Here is a 16,150-nt window from a genome sequence, read left to right on the forward strand (position 1 = left end):
GTTACAGCAGTAGATGAGGTAGAGGACTCCTGTGAGTTGGGGTCCTGCATAATTTGGCATGGCAGAAGTAGGATAAAATGTGAAACATGCACAGTGGTAATGTCCTTTTCTGGTGTTCGTTGGCAAAAGGCCATTTCCTTAGTTCTCAGTTACAGTTAAAAACTGATTGTCCATTCTGGGCTATTGCCCGAGGCTGCTGTGATGTCTTGAGTGTTGACAGCTATTTGATAACCACACAATCCCCCGCTAACTCAGCCCTTGTGGAAAGGGTGTTTCAAGTCATTCTATAAGACAGTGTTTCCCAAACGTTTTTGGGCAACGGCACACCTGTTTACCGGAAAAAAATCTCGCGGCACACCACCATTAAAGCCCCGCCCCCGTGACGTCATTCGGGGAGCCGGCGGCCCGGGCCTGAGCTGGAAGGAGAGGCGGTGCTTTTCGGCACAAGGCAATCGGCCTGGAATTGTTTCCCGCGCGCTGCGAAAGGGAACAGCTGCGGTCGCGCGAACCCTCCGGCGCTGGGAGGGGAAAGGGCGGAGTCACAGAGCACCAGCTGGCCGAGCGGTTGCGCGCAGCGTTGCGCTTTTGGAGAGCGTGCGGCTGCTGCTAGGGGATCCGGGGACGTGAGCAGGCCTGGCCCGACCCGGGTTGAAGGAGGACAAGCCGGCAGCGCGCCAAGTGAGTTCGGTTGCGCGCGACGGCCCCCGCTTCCCCCACCCCCGCCGGATCCTCGCCGCCGCCGCCTCTCGCCCGCCTCCCTCCCACGGCACACCAGCCGATGTCTCACGGCACAGTAGTGTGCCGCGGAACACCGGTTGGGAAACACTGCTATAAGATATACCCCATGTGGCATTGCAGCATGGGAAATTAGCATAAACCCATCCCCCCCCCCCATTTAAGGGTATGTTCCCAACAGCTTGCTGATACAAAAGCAAGTACATTTGCTTACATGTTTCTCATCCATTAAGTCCAAACTGGCTTTGGGAGGAAGCCATTCAGAAAGTGATTAAATTTTCCCTCTTTGCCCAGTAAACCAGGTGTTTGGAATAACACACTTGTTTCGTTTCTTCAAGGGGTTGATTAAAACTCTTAAAAGTCATCTGACGTGAAAGAACTTAAGAGCTTAAGTCTAGACTAAGATCCTCTCCTCAAAGTTGTGAACCAGATGCCCCAAGGCACAGTGCCTGTCCTAGGCTTTCAGACATCCAGCTTCGTTGGCTAGTCCAGAGGTCTAAGTAGCTCAGATCTTGTTGGTGTATGCAACATGCTCTCGCCTTATTTACATTGAACAGCTGCCATTCTGCTGCCTTTGACACATCCAGTTCGGATGAATCCTTTCTGGAGAAATTTGAAGTTGGACTTTCACAGCTCCCAAGTCGTTCTCACATTGCAATCCGGAGGTTGATACTGAGAGTGACTTTCTTGATCTGAGCTTTGAACCAGGGGCTGCCAAAGCACTGCTCACACTCCTATCTACCATGCTGCCCTGCGATGGGCAGCAAAGCTACTTAAGAGTTATAGAATTGCAGAGTTGGGAGGGAACTTGAGGGTCATCTAGTCCAACCCCAGCAATGAAGGAATCTCAACGTGTGGTCCCCCCATCCAGTTTACAACCTTGTTGGGCTCTGCTTAGCTTTGCAAATGTGCTAGCAGGTGTTTTCCCCCCAACATAGTCCACTTGAAAAATTGAATGATTCCTGATCTGAAGTGGCTTCCCTGTTCACTTAATTGGAGGAAGCCAGCCTGTGTGTGTGTGTGTGTGTGTAGGTAGGTAGGTAGGTAGGTAGGTAAAGGTAAAGGACCCCTGGATGGTTAAGTCCAGTCAAAGGCGACAGGTTGCGGCGCTCCCAGGCTGAGGCAGCTGGCGTTTGTCCACAGACAGCTTTCCGTGTCATGTGGCCAGCATGACTAAACCGCTTCTGGCGCAACAGAACATCGCGATGGAAACCAGAGCACACGGAAATGCTGTTATCCTTCCTGCCACAGTGGTACCTATTTATCTACTTGTACTGGCGTGCTTTCGAACTGCTAGGTTATCAAGAGCTGGGACAGAGCAATGGGAGCTCACTGTCGCGGGGATTCAAACTGCCAACTTTCTGATCAGCAAGCCCAAGGGGCTCAGTGGTTTAGACCACAGCACCACCTGCATCCTTGTGTATACAGTGGTACCTCAGGTTACAGGTTAAGAACTTTGCTCAGGATGAGAACAGAAATTGCGCGGCGGCAGCGGGAGGCCCCATTAGCTAAAGTGGTACCTCAGGTTAAGAACAGTTTCAGGTTAAGAACGGACCTCCGGAACGAATTAAGTACTTAACCCGAGGTACCACTGTGTATATATGTGTGTGTATGGTTTTGTGAGTGGTCCACTACGGATATTTTTGTGAAGGACAAATCTTGTTACGAGATTCCTACATTTACAAAAGTCTCAACAACAGCAAAGGAACAAAGGATTAGAAGAAAGCCATAGCTAACAATTATCAAAATAATTTTATTGTAAAGTGGCATTATTCTTTCGATTTTGGCATGTAGCAAATGGCATGCTTCCTTAAGTTTAAATTAGGAAAATGCTGGACTAGATGAAAGCTTTTTCTTGTTCAATTGGGCTCTTCCTTACAGTCTTAAGATTCATCGGTGTGGAGGGGGGAGGGAGAGAGAGAGAGTAGAGGGAATAGGATCACAGAAGAACCACACCCTGTGACCCTTAATTCTCCCCTCCAACACAGCCCTGCAATCGCTTCAGCAGTGAAAGCTCCGTCTCTTATTGCCAAAACGATCTGTCTCCCAACACTGGTCACACATTCCCTGGGGGCATGAGGGTGATGTACATGCTTAGCCCACAGCCCCTGACATTGTGTGGGATTTAACAGGGGAGGGGGCAGAATTCCACCTCTGCCTGTTCTCCCCACCCCCACAAGAGCAGGGATTCTCGCTCCGGTATACCCGAAGGAGAGTCTCCACCCCCATCGTTCAGCCCGGACACTGAGGTCCAGCTCCGAGGGCCTTCTGGCGGTTCCCTCCCTGCGAGAAGCCAAGTTACAGGGAACCAGGCAGAGGGCCTTCTCAGTAGTGGCACCCGCCCTGTGGAACGCCCTCCCACCAGATGTCAAAGAGGAAAACAACTACCAGACTTTTAGAAGACATCTGAAGGCAGCCCTCTTTAGGGAAGCTTTTCATGTTTGATGCATTACTGTATTTTAATATTTTGTTGGAAGCCGCCCAGAGTGGCTGGGGAAGCCCAGCCAGATGGGTGGGGTATGTATGTATGTATGTATGTATGTATGTATGTATGTATAAATAAATAAACAAATAAATCATCATCATCATCCATCAGGAGAGAACCTTTCCCACCCTGCCACTACTGCACATCCATTTAGGCTGGGGAGGACTGCTAATGCCATAATAAAGGGTTTCCCCCAAAGTCACTAAATTTGGCAATTTCCTATTCGTCTTGCAGGGGGCGGGGAAACCAAGACTATTCTGGCACTGCCCAGATGAACACATTCTTACGGCGTAAGCTTTCGTAGACTAAAGTATGATGAAGTGGACTGTAGTCTGCAACAAAAGCTGTTGGTCCTCAGGGTTTTAGCAAGGTGCTTTGTTAAAACTGGCAAGGCAGTTTAAACCGGGATGCCTTTGCAATAGCAGGTTTCAGTGGGTGCAACTCCACAGTGCCATCTTCTGACACAACTGTGTCATAACTTCATCAAGGAAGCAGAATGCCTTTTGAGACAAAACCTAAGAGCCCCGGCTGGGCCAGGCCAGTGGCCCGTATAGTCCAGCACTGTCTTCTCGCTGTGGTCAGCTAGCAGCCCATGGGAAGCCTGCAAACAGGACATGAATGCTCTCCTCTCTTGCAATTTCCAGCAACTGGTTTTCATTTTTTTTTATATAATAGTTATTAAGATTTTTTTTAAAAAAACACACATAAAATTATAAAGAACAATTCACACCACTAACAATTTAAAGAGAAATAAAAAAGACATAAAAGCAAAAGAATGATTAGGTATAGGTAAAAAGAAGAACAAACATAAGAAGTTTAAAGTTTAAAGTTAATTCCATCCTTCAATCTCCTTTATCTCATCACCTTAGTTCTTTGACCCCCTCACACTTCCCCTTTTGTATTCCCATTTAAAAAGTCATTTCAGCAAATCCTTACCCTCTGTCCTTTTTCATAACTCTACTTCGTCACCTATTGTAAATATATATTTCTAAGAGTTAACAATCTATGCTTACATACACTAAAAAAAGAAGAAAAAACTTTTAACCAATACCACTTATTTTCCCTCCAACGTCTCTTTAACTTTCCTTAATTTTACAGTGTTTCTGCAAATAATCTTTAAATTTCTTCCAATCTTCTTCCACCAATTCTTCTCCCTGGTCTCGGATTCTGCCAGTCATTTCTGCCAGTTCCATGCAGTCGATCACCTTCATTTGCCATTCCTCCAGAGTGGGTAAATCTTGTGTCTTCCAATACTTTGCGATGAGTATTCTTGCTGCTGTTGTTGCATACATAAAAAAGGTTCTGTCCTTCTTTGGCACCAATTGGCCAACGATGCTTCCAGCAACTGGTTTTCAGAAGCATTATTGAGGCAGAGAATGGGCATTGGTGGCTAGTGGCCATTGATATCCTCCATGACTTTGGTTCTTTCTTAAAGCCACACAAACTGGTGGCCTTCGCTGTTTCTCATGGCAGTGAATTCCATACCTATAGGGTGTGTTGGAAAGGGGCTTTCTTTTGCCTATCCTTAATCTTCCAGCATTCAGCCTCGATGGATGGCTTTATGCATTGGTATCCTCTTTTTGTTGTTGTTTAGTCGTTTAGTCGTGTCCGACTCTTCGTGACCCCCTGGACCAGAGCACGCCAGGCACTCCTGTCTTCCACTGCCTCCCGCAGTTTGGTCAAGCTCATGCTGGTAGCTTCAAGAACACTGTCCAACCATCTCATCCTCTGTCGTCCCCTTCTCCTTGTGCCCTCCATCTTTCCCAACATCAGGGTCTTTTCCAGGGAGTCTTCTCTTCTCATGAGGTGGCCAAAGTCTTGGAGCCTCAGCTTCAGGATCTGTCCTTCCAGTGAGCACTCAGGGCTGATTTCCTTCAGAATGGAGAGGTTTGATCTTCTTGCAATCCATGGGACTCTCAAGAGTCTCCTCCAGCACCATAATTCAAAAGCATCCATTCTTCGGCGATCAGCCTTCTTTATGGTCCAGCTCTCACTTCCATACATCACTACTGGGGAAACCATAGCTTTAACTATACGGACCTTTGTTGGCAAGGTGATGTCTATGCTTATTAAGATGCTGTCTAGGCTTGTCATTGCTTTTCTCCCAAGAAGCAGGTGTCTTTTAATTTCGTATCCTCTTTACCTATCCTTAATTTTATACACCTCCATTACGTATACACACATTTTTTCCATACCACTAAAAAACCCAGATCATAGAATCATAGAATGGTAGAATTGGAAGGGACCCCAGGGGTCATCTAGTCCAACCCCCACAATACAAGAATCTCAGCTAAAGATATTGCAACCGTTCCTCATAGAGTTGGTGCACGGCCCTTGTTCATTTTGCTTGCCATTTTCTGAACTTCTTCCGGCTCTGCAATATCCTGCAGTGTTCCAAATGCAGTCACACCAAATATTTGTATAATGGCATTGTGATATTGGCAGAGTCTCACTTCCCACCCCCTGCAAAAAAAAAAAAAAAAAATCATTCCATGCTATTAGTTGAGGCAGCTTCCTATGTTCTCCTAAAAGTAAAAATAAGTGACAGCCCTATGTATCCGCATAACTGTAGCCTGACCCACTGAATGGTTGATGCCAATTGGAAGAAGGAAAAAAAGGCAAAGGGTGGATTTTCTTCACGCAGTAATGATGTATGATCACAGGTTAATCCTCTCTGCCTGAGGAGTGACCTGTTGGGCTAGAGCGAGAGAAAAGGAAATGAAGATAATTAGGGGTTGTCGGAGCTCGGGAGACACTCCAAATTAAGCCATCTGGCTGCCGTTCGAGGCAGGACGGAGCAAGGAAGAGACTTTGCCCATGGCTATTGGGGCTCCCTGTTCCCCCAACATTAATGCGACTCCCCTACCTTCAGACAGCTATTTAAAGAGACAGCAGAAGGATAGGATGCCTATTCACATTACTTCTTACTGGGTTATATCATTATACCACCTCTCCAGCTAAAGGTCCCAGGGTCAGTCCTTAGCATGTCCCTCACTTGTAACCCTGGAGAACTGCTTCCAGTCAGTGTAGACAATACTGAGCTAGGTAGACCAGTGGTCTGACTCAGTGTAAGGCTGAAATCCAGCATCGCCTGAGCTCTGTGAGTGCGGCTTTCTCCCGACTAAAGTGCAGAATGTTTGCGGACCGGGACATTCGCAGGGAAACCAAAATGCTTGTTTACAAAGCTATTGTACTACCAACCTTACTGTATGCTTGTGAAATGTGGACCACTTATAAACGCCATCTCCAACTCCTCAAAATATTCCATCAACTGTGTCTCCGAAATTTTTTTACACATCACTTGGGAAGACAGGCAAACTAATACCAGTGTACTGGAAGAAGCAAAGATCACCAGTGTGGAAGCAAGGATTCTTCAACATCAACTTCGTTGGACTGGTCATGTTGATAGGATGCCTGATGATCGTCTTCCAAAGCAACTACTCTATTCCGAATATAAAAATGTAAAGTGTAATGCTGGTGGTCAACAAAAGAGGTTTAAAGACTGTCTCAAGGCAAATCTAAAAAAACGTAGTATAAACACCGACAACTGGGAAACACTGGCCTGCGAGCGCTCCAGTTGGAGAACAGCCTTTCCCAAAGGGGTCATGGGCTTTGAAGACACTCGAACTCAGGACGCAAGGGAGAAACGTGGTAAGAGGAAGGCACGCTTGGCAAATGCACACCGTGATCAACTCCCACCCGGAAACCAATGTCCCCACTGTGGAAGGACGTGTGGATCCAGAATTGGCCTCCACAGTCACTTACGGACTCATTGTTAAAACCATGTTTATGGAAGACAATCTTACTCGGCTACGAGGGATCGCCAAAGAAGAAGCGGAGCCTGTTTTAGGGCTCCTTCAGACATCCTTTTCATGGTGCATTCGTGATAACTTTGCTTATGATGGTATTCGGGCAGTTACTCTACAATCCCACTTCCAGTACTCATTGTGTCTGTAGCTATTTTGGGGCCGGCATACAGACCCTCCACGTGTCCCTGTTTTCCAGGGACAGCCCTGGTTTTACAGAAGGCGTCCCAGTTTCTGATTTAATCCTGGAATATCCCATCCCTATTTTCATCGGAGAAATGTTGGAGGGTATGCGACATACTGCTTCGTTTCCAATCAGGCTATGGCCCATAGCTTCCTGCCAGAAGCCTGTAACTTTTAATTCCACAAATGTTCCATGTTTATTTAGTTTTGTGCTCCGCTTTTGTTTTGATATAGCGCAAGAGTAACCCTCCAGGTGGCAATAATGTACCATAGTAACACTGGGGAAGCATCACAGAGCAACTAATGCCATAGAATGGTGTGTGGATGGTCCAGTTTAAATCTGCCACTGTTGCATCAGCGACACTTTACAGTATACAACCATCCAAAAATACACCACTCTGGAGGAGCCCATATACGGAGTCAAACAATTGTTCCATCTAACTCAGAATCGCCCGCACTGCCTGCCACGCAAGACTGGAATCATAGAATCATAGAGTTGGAAGAGACCACAAGGGCCATCGAGTCCAACCCCCTGCCAAGCAGGAAACACCATCAGAGCACTCCTGACATATGGTTGTCAAGCCTCTGCTTAAAGACCTCCAAAGTAGGAGACTCCACCACACTCCTTGGCAGCAAATTCCACTGTCGAACAGCTCTTACTGTCAGGAAGTTCTTCCTAATGTTTAGGTGGAATCTTCTTTCTTGTAGTTTGGATCCATTGCTCCGTGTCCGCTTCTCTGGAGCAGCAGAAAACAACCTTTCTCCCTCCTCTATGTGACATCCTTTTATATATTTGAACATGGCTATCATATCACCCCTTAACCTCCTCTTCTCCAGGCTAAACATGCCCAGCTCCCTTAGCCGTTCCTCATAAGGCATCGTTTCCAGGCCTTTGACCATTTTGGTTGCCCTCCTCTGGACTCTCACAAGTTTTTCTTGCGGATGGGAACCAAAAGAAGCCAGCTGTTAGTGGTGACGGCCCTGCCTCTATCATTCTGTATTGCAGTTTCCCCTAACCTGGTGCCTTCCAGATGTTTTGGGCTACAACTCCCAACATCGCTAGCCAGCATGCATAACAGCCAGGGATGATGGGAACTACCATGAGAAGTCTGGAGCATGGCAACATGAGAACGGGGCCTTTTCTGCAGTGGCTCCCCATCTGTGGAATGCTCTCCCCAGGGAGCTTTGCCTGGAGCCTTCATTATACACCTTTAGGCACCAGGCGAAAACGTTCCTCTTTTACCAGGCCTTTGGCTGATTGACATCCAATGCCCTTTTAAAATGGAGGGTATTATTGGGTTGTTTTTGATTATGCATTTTGTGTTTTTATATTGTGATTTTATCTTATCAACCGTCCTGGGACCAGAGAATACAGGGCAGTATACAAATTTAATAATAATAATAATAATAATAATAATAATAATAATAATTACTCATAAGCTGAGCAAAGGTTGACAAAGCCAACAATAGCCTGGGTCAGTCTTCCATAACCTGGGGTCTTCCATCTGTTTTGGACTACACCTCCCACCAGCTCATGCTGGCCAGTGCCAATGGGAGTTGTAGTCTGGGCTGGGAGCATCCTAATGTCCTAATGCTTTCCTTAATGTTAGGGGGCACTCTCTGGGGTGTTCGTGTGCGGGGAACCCCCAAAATAACTCAGCGAGGACCGAGCATGCTTAGCAGAGGGGAAATAGAAAACCAGGTCGGAGAAGGAATGGAGCAGAGCGTCTCGCAAAAGGATGTGGCTGGCTAAGACACCAAGCAGGATAACTCTGCCTTTGTTTTGCAGGTCACACCAGTACATTAAGCTGCACCCAACACATGTAGATGCAGACCTTAAATAATAATAATAATAATAATAATAATAATAATAATAATAATAATAATAATAATAATTTATTTATTTATTTATACCCCGCCCATCTGGCTGGGTTTCCCCAGCCACTCTGGGCGGCTTCCAAAAGAATATTAAAATACTGTGATACATCAAACATTAAAAGCTTCCCTAAACAGGGCTGTCTTCAGATGTCTTCTAAAAGTCTGGTAGTTGTTGTTCTCTTTGACATCTGGTGGGAGGGCATTCCACAGGGCAGGTGCCACCACCGAGAAGGCCCTCTGCCTTGTTCCCTGTAACTTGGCTTCTCGCAGTGAGGGAACTGCCAGAAGGCCCTCGGTGCTGGACCTCAATGTCCGGGTAGAACGATGGAGGTGGAGACGCTCCTTCAGGTATACTGGACCGAGGCCGTTTAGGGCTTTAAAGGTCAGCACCAACACTTTGAATTGTGCTCGGAAACGTACTGGGAGCCAATGTAGGTCTTTCAAGACCGGTGTTATATGGTCTCGGCGGCCGTTCCCAGTCACCAGTCTGGCTGCTGCATTCTGGATTAGTTGTAGTTTCCTGGTCACCTTCAAAGGTAGCCCCACGTAGAGCGCATTGCAGTAGTCCAAGCGGGAGATAACCAGAGCATGCACCACTCTGGCGAGGCAGTCCGCGGGCAGATAGGGTCTCAGCCTACGTACCAGATGGAGCTGGTACACAGCTGCCCTGGACATGGATTTAACCTGTGCCTCCATGGACAGCTGTGAGTCCAAAATGACTCCCAGGCTGCGCACCTGGTCCTTCAGGGGCACGGTTACCCCATTCAGGACCAGGGAATCCTCCACACCTGCCCGCCTCCTGTCCCCCAGAAACAGTACTTCTGTCTTGTCAGGATTCAATCTCAATCTGTTTGCCACCATCCATCCATCCTTAAAGGAGTAGCAGACCCACTGAAATGATCATTACTAACCTAAGGAGGTTTGTGGATTCCAGTGGGTCTACTCTGAATGGGATGAGCATAGGAGACAACCCATATTCCCATCAGGAAAAATATACATACACATTTTGTGATCAGGACTGTTGCAAATGTCACAAGTTGCAAGTGAGATGACAGGACAAACTGGCAGGGAGTGTGTGTGTGTGTGTGTGTGTGTGTGTGTGTCACCCTTCTCATTCTCTCCAAAGCATTTCTGTGAACTCCTAGCCCCGATGTGCCCCAAGGAAGTGGGTCTGGTTTTCTGACAGTGTATAGCTTCCTTTCAACCTCCAACAATGGAGTGGGGGCTGGGGGCTGGGAAGGTGGGCTTGTGAACCCATCACTCACAAGCTCAAGGGCTGCAGGGACTCTCACCCTTTGGAGCTGAGGTCTTTGTCCGAACAGAGACCCGTCAGAATCACTTCCTGACCTTTGAGCTGCATAAAATATATCGGCATTGATTTATGCATGAACTGAGAATGGGATGGGGATGGGGTTGGGGTTGGGTGGGGGGGGGTGGGAGAGGAAGGGAGGGTTAAATGATGTCATCATTACTTCTTGTAAACTGAGTGGAGGCCAGAATGCTTTGCCCAGACCTATCAGCGTAGCAGCACAATAATGTTTTCTGTAAGCTTACTTACACCAGCCAAAGAAGTCATCAGTGGGCAGGCGTGGTTCAAGTATCATGAACCACAGCATGGTGATCTGCAGCAAGTTAGGCAGAGATGAAGCGCGTCGGAGGAGCGTTGGAGCAAAGTAGAAAAAGACAAATTCGCCTTCTCTTGAGGACTCTTTGCAACCCAAGAAACGTTGGAAAGCTGTTAAAGTGATTAGAAGCAAGGGAAACAGGTTAATAGTTTAATGAGCCCTATATGGCCCTATACGGCCTAGGACCCTCGTACCTATGGGACTGCCTCTCCTGGTATGTCCCACGGAGGACCTTATGGTCTTCAAAGAAAAACATCTTGGCGGTCCCGGGCCACAGGGAGGTTAGGCTGGCCTCAACCAGAGCCAGGGCTTTTTCGGGCGTGGCCCCGATCTGGTGGAACGCTCTGACCCAAGAGACTAGTGTCCTATGGGACTTGACATCTTTCCGCAGGGCCTTCAAGACAGAGCTGTTCCACCAGACTTTTGGCCAAGGCACAGTCTGACCCCCTCCTTTGGTAATCCTCACAGAACTCTAGCCCAATGGTTGCCATTAATTTGATTCTGAATTGATTTTAGAATGCTGTGTTACTTTTATTGTTCGATGCTCTGAGCCCGGCTTTGGCTGGGGAGGGCGGGATATAATTAAATTATTATTATTATTATTATTATTATTATTATTATTATTAAATTGATTTTATTGGGTTGTTGTGATATAGGAACAGTAGGAAGTTTCCTTATACTGAGTCATCAAATCATAGAACTGTAGAGTTGGAAGGGACCCCAAGGGTCATCCAGTCCAACCCCCCTGCAATGCAGTAATCTCAGCTAAAGAATCCATGACAGACAGCCATCCAACCTCTGCTTAGAAACATCCAAGGAAGGACTGGTCCATCTAGCTTAGTACTGTCAATACTGACTGGCAACAGCCCTCCCAAGATTTCCAGCAGGGGACATTCCCAGCTCTATATGGAGATGATGATGATAAATTTTCTTTATACCCCGCCCTCCCCAGCCAAGGCCGGGCTCAGGACGGCTAACACCAGGTATAAAAACAATTGATTCATGCTGTGGATTGAACCTACAACCGTCAGCATACAAAGCAGTTACTCTACCGCTGGTCCACAGGCCTGCGATGTAACGACAACACTCAACTACATAATGCTGGTTGGGACTGGCGGGAGTTGACAATCCCAAACATCCAGAGACTTAGGGATACAGGAGCCTGCTTTCCAGTCGGTACACCTCTAGATCGGGGATGGGGAACTTTTGACCCTGCAGATGTCACTGGACTCCAGCTGCCATTGGCCCCAGACAGCATGGCCAACGGTTAGGGACTGTGAGTTGAGCAGTATCTGCAGAACACTGAGTTGGCTAACTCTCAATTGCAGAAGGCAATTCACTTCGCAACTAGAAGAAGAAGAAGAGTTTGGATTTGATATCCCACCTTTCACTCCCTTTAAGGAGTCTCAAAGCGGCTAACAGTCTCCTTTCCCTTCCTCCCCCACAACAAACACTCTGTGAGGTGAGTGGGGCTGAGAGACTTCAGTGAAGAGTGACTGGCCCAAGGTCACCCAGCAGCTGCATGTGGAGGAGCGGAGACGCGAACCCGGTTCCCCAGATTACGAGACTACTGCTCTTAACCATCCACCCACTGGCTCTCCTACCAAAACTCTGGAATGATTGTGAACTGCCCTGCTCTGAATAAAATAATTTAAAAATTATCCAGTAGCACCTTAGAGACCAACTAGGTTTGTTCTGGGTATAAGCTTTCGTGTGCCTGAAGAAGTGTGCATGCACATGAAAGCTTGTACAGTCATACCTCGGGTTACAGACACTTCAGGTTGCGTTTTTTCAGGTTACAGACCCACCGAACCCCGGAAATACCGGAACAGGTTATTTCTAGGTTTCAGCAGTCACACATGCGCTAAATTGCTTTTGCGCATGTGCAGAAGTGCCGAATCGCAACCCGCACGTGCGCAGATGCGCCACTGTGGGTTGCAAACGCTGCGGGTTGTGAACATGCACCCCGCACGGATCATGTTCGCAACCTGAGCATCCACTGTACCCAGAACAAACTTAGTTGGTATCTAAGGGGCTACTGGACAATTTTTGAATTTTTCTATTTATTTCGACTGCGTCAGACCAACACGGCTACCTACCTGAATCTACCTGCTCTGGTTAGACTAGAAAGCAGAAATCTACACTGAGATTCCTGCTTTGCCGGGGGTTGGGCTAGATGACCTTTGGGTTCCCTTCCAACTCTCGTTCTGTGAACTCAGCTCAGCCCTCATCACCCAACTTCCAAAGTATGTGTGCCGCTTCCGTTTTTGCACTTTTACAAGGGCTGTGATTTCACAGTGGCTGTTTCTTTTCCCGCAGCTAAAGGCTCGGCTTCTCTCTCTCTCTCTGCCCAGGGGCTTATAACCCCCAGGCAGGGCCCATAAAGCTTGTTTCCCACTGGTGACCCCTCTACTTAACACATAGGTGAGAGGGATCCTTCCTTCACCCTGCTTTTGTTATGCAGGGTTAGGGTTTATTGAGCTATTGTTTGTCCTTCAAGAGGGTTTTTCCACCTCGCCCCCATTTCCTTTCTCAGGAAACTCAGGGCCCCAAAGACACCCCGAGTGAAGCCAAAGAAATATGTTTTTAAGAGAGAAGCCCATTCCATGCATTTACAGCCCCTGCAAGCATCCCCTTGTAAAGTAATTGGGCAGTTCGCTTTTTAAAAAAACACATTCTCTTCCTCAAAAGTGCATCCTAACTAAACTGCAGAAGGTACCCAAGACTGAGCAATGAAAATAGGTACCAATTTCATGAAGGCTCAAAAAGCAGGGCTTTTTCCAGTCACCACCACCACCATGCCCCAGTAAAGATATCTTGTCCTTTCCAAGTCCTTCCCACCACCCACCTCACCTTTTCCCAGGCTCAGTGGCGAGTTGGGAAAAGTTAAGTGCTAACGGCTTCCCTGCAAAGAATCCTGATGAGAACTGCAGTTGGTGAAAAGTGCTGGGAGTTGGTATGAGACACCTTACGGAGCTACAGTTCCCAGCACCCTCAACAAACTACTTCCCACAATTCTTTGAGGAAATCTACGAGTGCCAAAGTGGCGTGAGAGTGCTTCGAAATGCAGGGTGTGGCCGGGGCTCACGAGGAGGTTGCCAGTACAATCCTATACAAGTCTACTGAGGTCAATAGGATTTACTCTCAATTAAGCAGGTAAAGAAGGGACGCGGGTGGCGCTGAGCCTAGGACTTGCCAATCAGAAGGTCGGCAGTTTGAATCCTCACGACGGGGTGAGCTCCCGTTGCTCGGTCCCTGCTCCTGCCAACCTAGCAGTTCGAAAGCACGTCAAAGTGCAAGTAGATAAGTAGATACCACTCTGGCAGGAAGGTAAATGGTGTTTCCGTGCACTGGTTTGCCAGAAGCGGCTTAGTCATGTTGGCCACATGACCCGGAAGCTGTCTGCAGACAAACACCGGCTCCCTCGGCCTATAGACCGAGATGATCACACCACCTCAGAGTGGTCTGCGACTGGACCTAACGGTCGGGATACCTTTACCTTTACTACTACCACAGAGATGGGGATATTTTTTGCGCCCAAGGACCACATTTCCTTCTGAGCAGCCACACATACCAGTAGCAGGCAGAAAAATGCTTTTTTTTTACTTTTCTTCAGAAGGCTGCAATCTTCTTCTTTTTAAATCTAAGCTTCAAATACAGTGATACCTTGCGTTACAGACGCTTCAGGTTACAGACGCTTCAGGTTACAGACTCTGCTAACCCAGAAATAGTACCTCGGGTTAAGAACTTTGCTTCAGGATGAGAACAGAAATCACGTGGTGGCAGCGGGAGGTCCCATTAGCTAAAGTGGTGCTTCAGGTTAAGAACAGTTTCAGGTTAAGAACGGACCTCCAGAATGAATTAAGTTCTTATCCTGAGGTACCACTGTAATAACAAAGACAAAAGACTCTGAGCCTGCTTTAGGGAAGTGTCCTGAGAAGTCTCCATCCAGGCTAGCATGAAGCTAAGAACAGAATAATAGAGTTGGAAGGGACTGCGAGGCCCATATAGTCCAAGCCCCGCAGTGCAGGAACCAGAGTCCAAGGAAACATTCCAGCAAGGCAAAGACCCTCGACGAGTGAAGCAGGCGTCAGTGGGGTGTGTGGCCTAGAGAGATTTCCAAGGGCCAAAAACGCCTGGCTGGACCCTGGCCTGAGGTTGCCCCTCCCTGACTACTGCTCTCCACCAGCCACAGCGAGGAGGAAAGCAGTGTGGTGTAGTGGTTAGGAGCGGTAGAATTGTAATCTGGTGAACCGGGTTCGATTCCCCGCTCCTCCACACGCAGCTGCTGGGTGACCTTGGGCTAGTCACACTTCTCCGAAGTCTCTCAGCCTCACTCACCTCACAGAGTGTTTGTTGTGGGGGAGGAAGGGAAAGGAGAATGTTAGCCGCTTTGAGACTCCTTAGGGTAGTGATAAAGCGGGATATCAAATCCAAACTCTTCTTCTTCTTGCCCTGTGCCAGGACTCACCTGTCTGTGCAAGCGGCAATAGCATGAGAGATCACATGGCTACCCACTCGCTACCTGCAAAAGGCAGCGAGCAGCCGCCCCCTCCCTGCTTTTTCACATTTTTAGTGCACTGCAACTCCAGAGGAGGAATACGAGACACTCGCAGGGAGACACACCCTGCTTACCACATCCTGGATACCCAGGTGAGCAAAGCTTAGTGGGGGACAGAGGTCATCCGGGACACAAAGCAACGGAATAAATTAATTTCACCAAGGAAAACGAGGTTTTGAGAAGCTGGAAAGAAGTCCCGGGCGTTACACGCAACTGTCTTCCTCTCTCTTTAAAAAACGGTTTCATTCATTTTACAATACTTGGCAGAACATTATATAAACCTAAAAATACTGTAGAGATAGAAAGAACACCAATGGCAAGATACAAACAGCTGGTGGCACGGCAGGGCGATTTTAACAAACCGGTTTTACAAACGCTAAGAAAATGGTCCAGTCCCTTCCTCCCTTGGCAGAGAGAAATGCAAGCAGCCAGTTCTAGAGGCTTCTGCTGCGACTGCTTGTGTGTGTTGAGACCCGGCTAGTGTTGGGGCAAAGCCACAGAGCAGCCCTCTCCCAAACCCTGCCTTCTCGTTGCTGCTTACCTGGACAGGGCTGGCAGGAGAGAATGGCAAGGCTCTGTGGTTACACCGAGGTGAGGGCTGGACTGGCAGAGGCGAATCCACTGGCACATGTATGGCGCCCACCTCGCTAGCGCCCCAGCTCCGCCCAAGTTAAGCAGTCGTGGCGGCAGTGTGGGAGAGTGGTTCAGCCCCAACGTATGCACGGCAGCAGGAGCTGGCGATCCAGTGATCTTTTGCAAGGGAACGAACATTAGGCAAGACCCTCTTTAGAGTACTTTGCCGTGTAAGTGAAAGGAGACAACACGCTTTGGGCTGGGACAGGTAACCGAGTAACCCTGCTGCAGCAAAACCAAGGAC

The sequence above is a fragment of the Podarcis liolepis genome (genome assembly GCF_965112155.1).
Source record: "Podarcis liolepis genome assembly, chromosome: 12".
Lineage (NCBI taxonomy): Eukaryota > Metazoa > Chordata > Lepidosauria > Squamata > Lacertidae > Podarcis > Podarcis liolepis.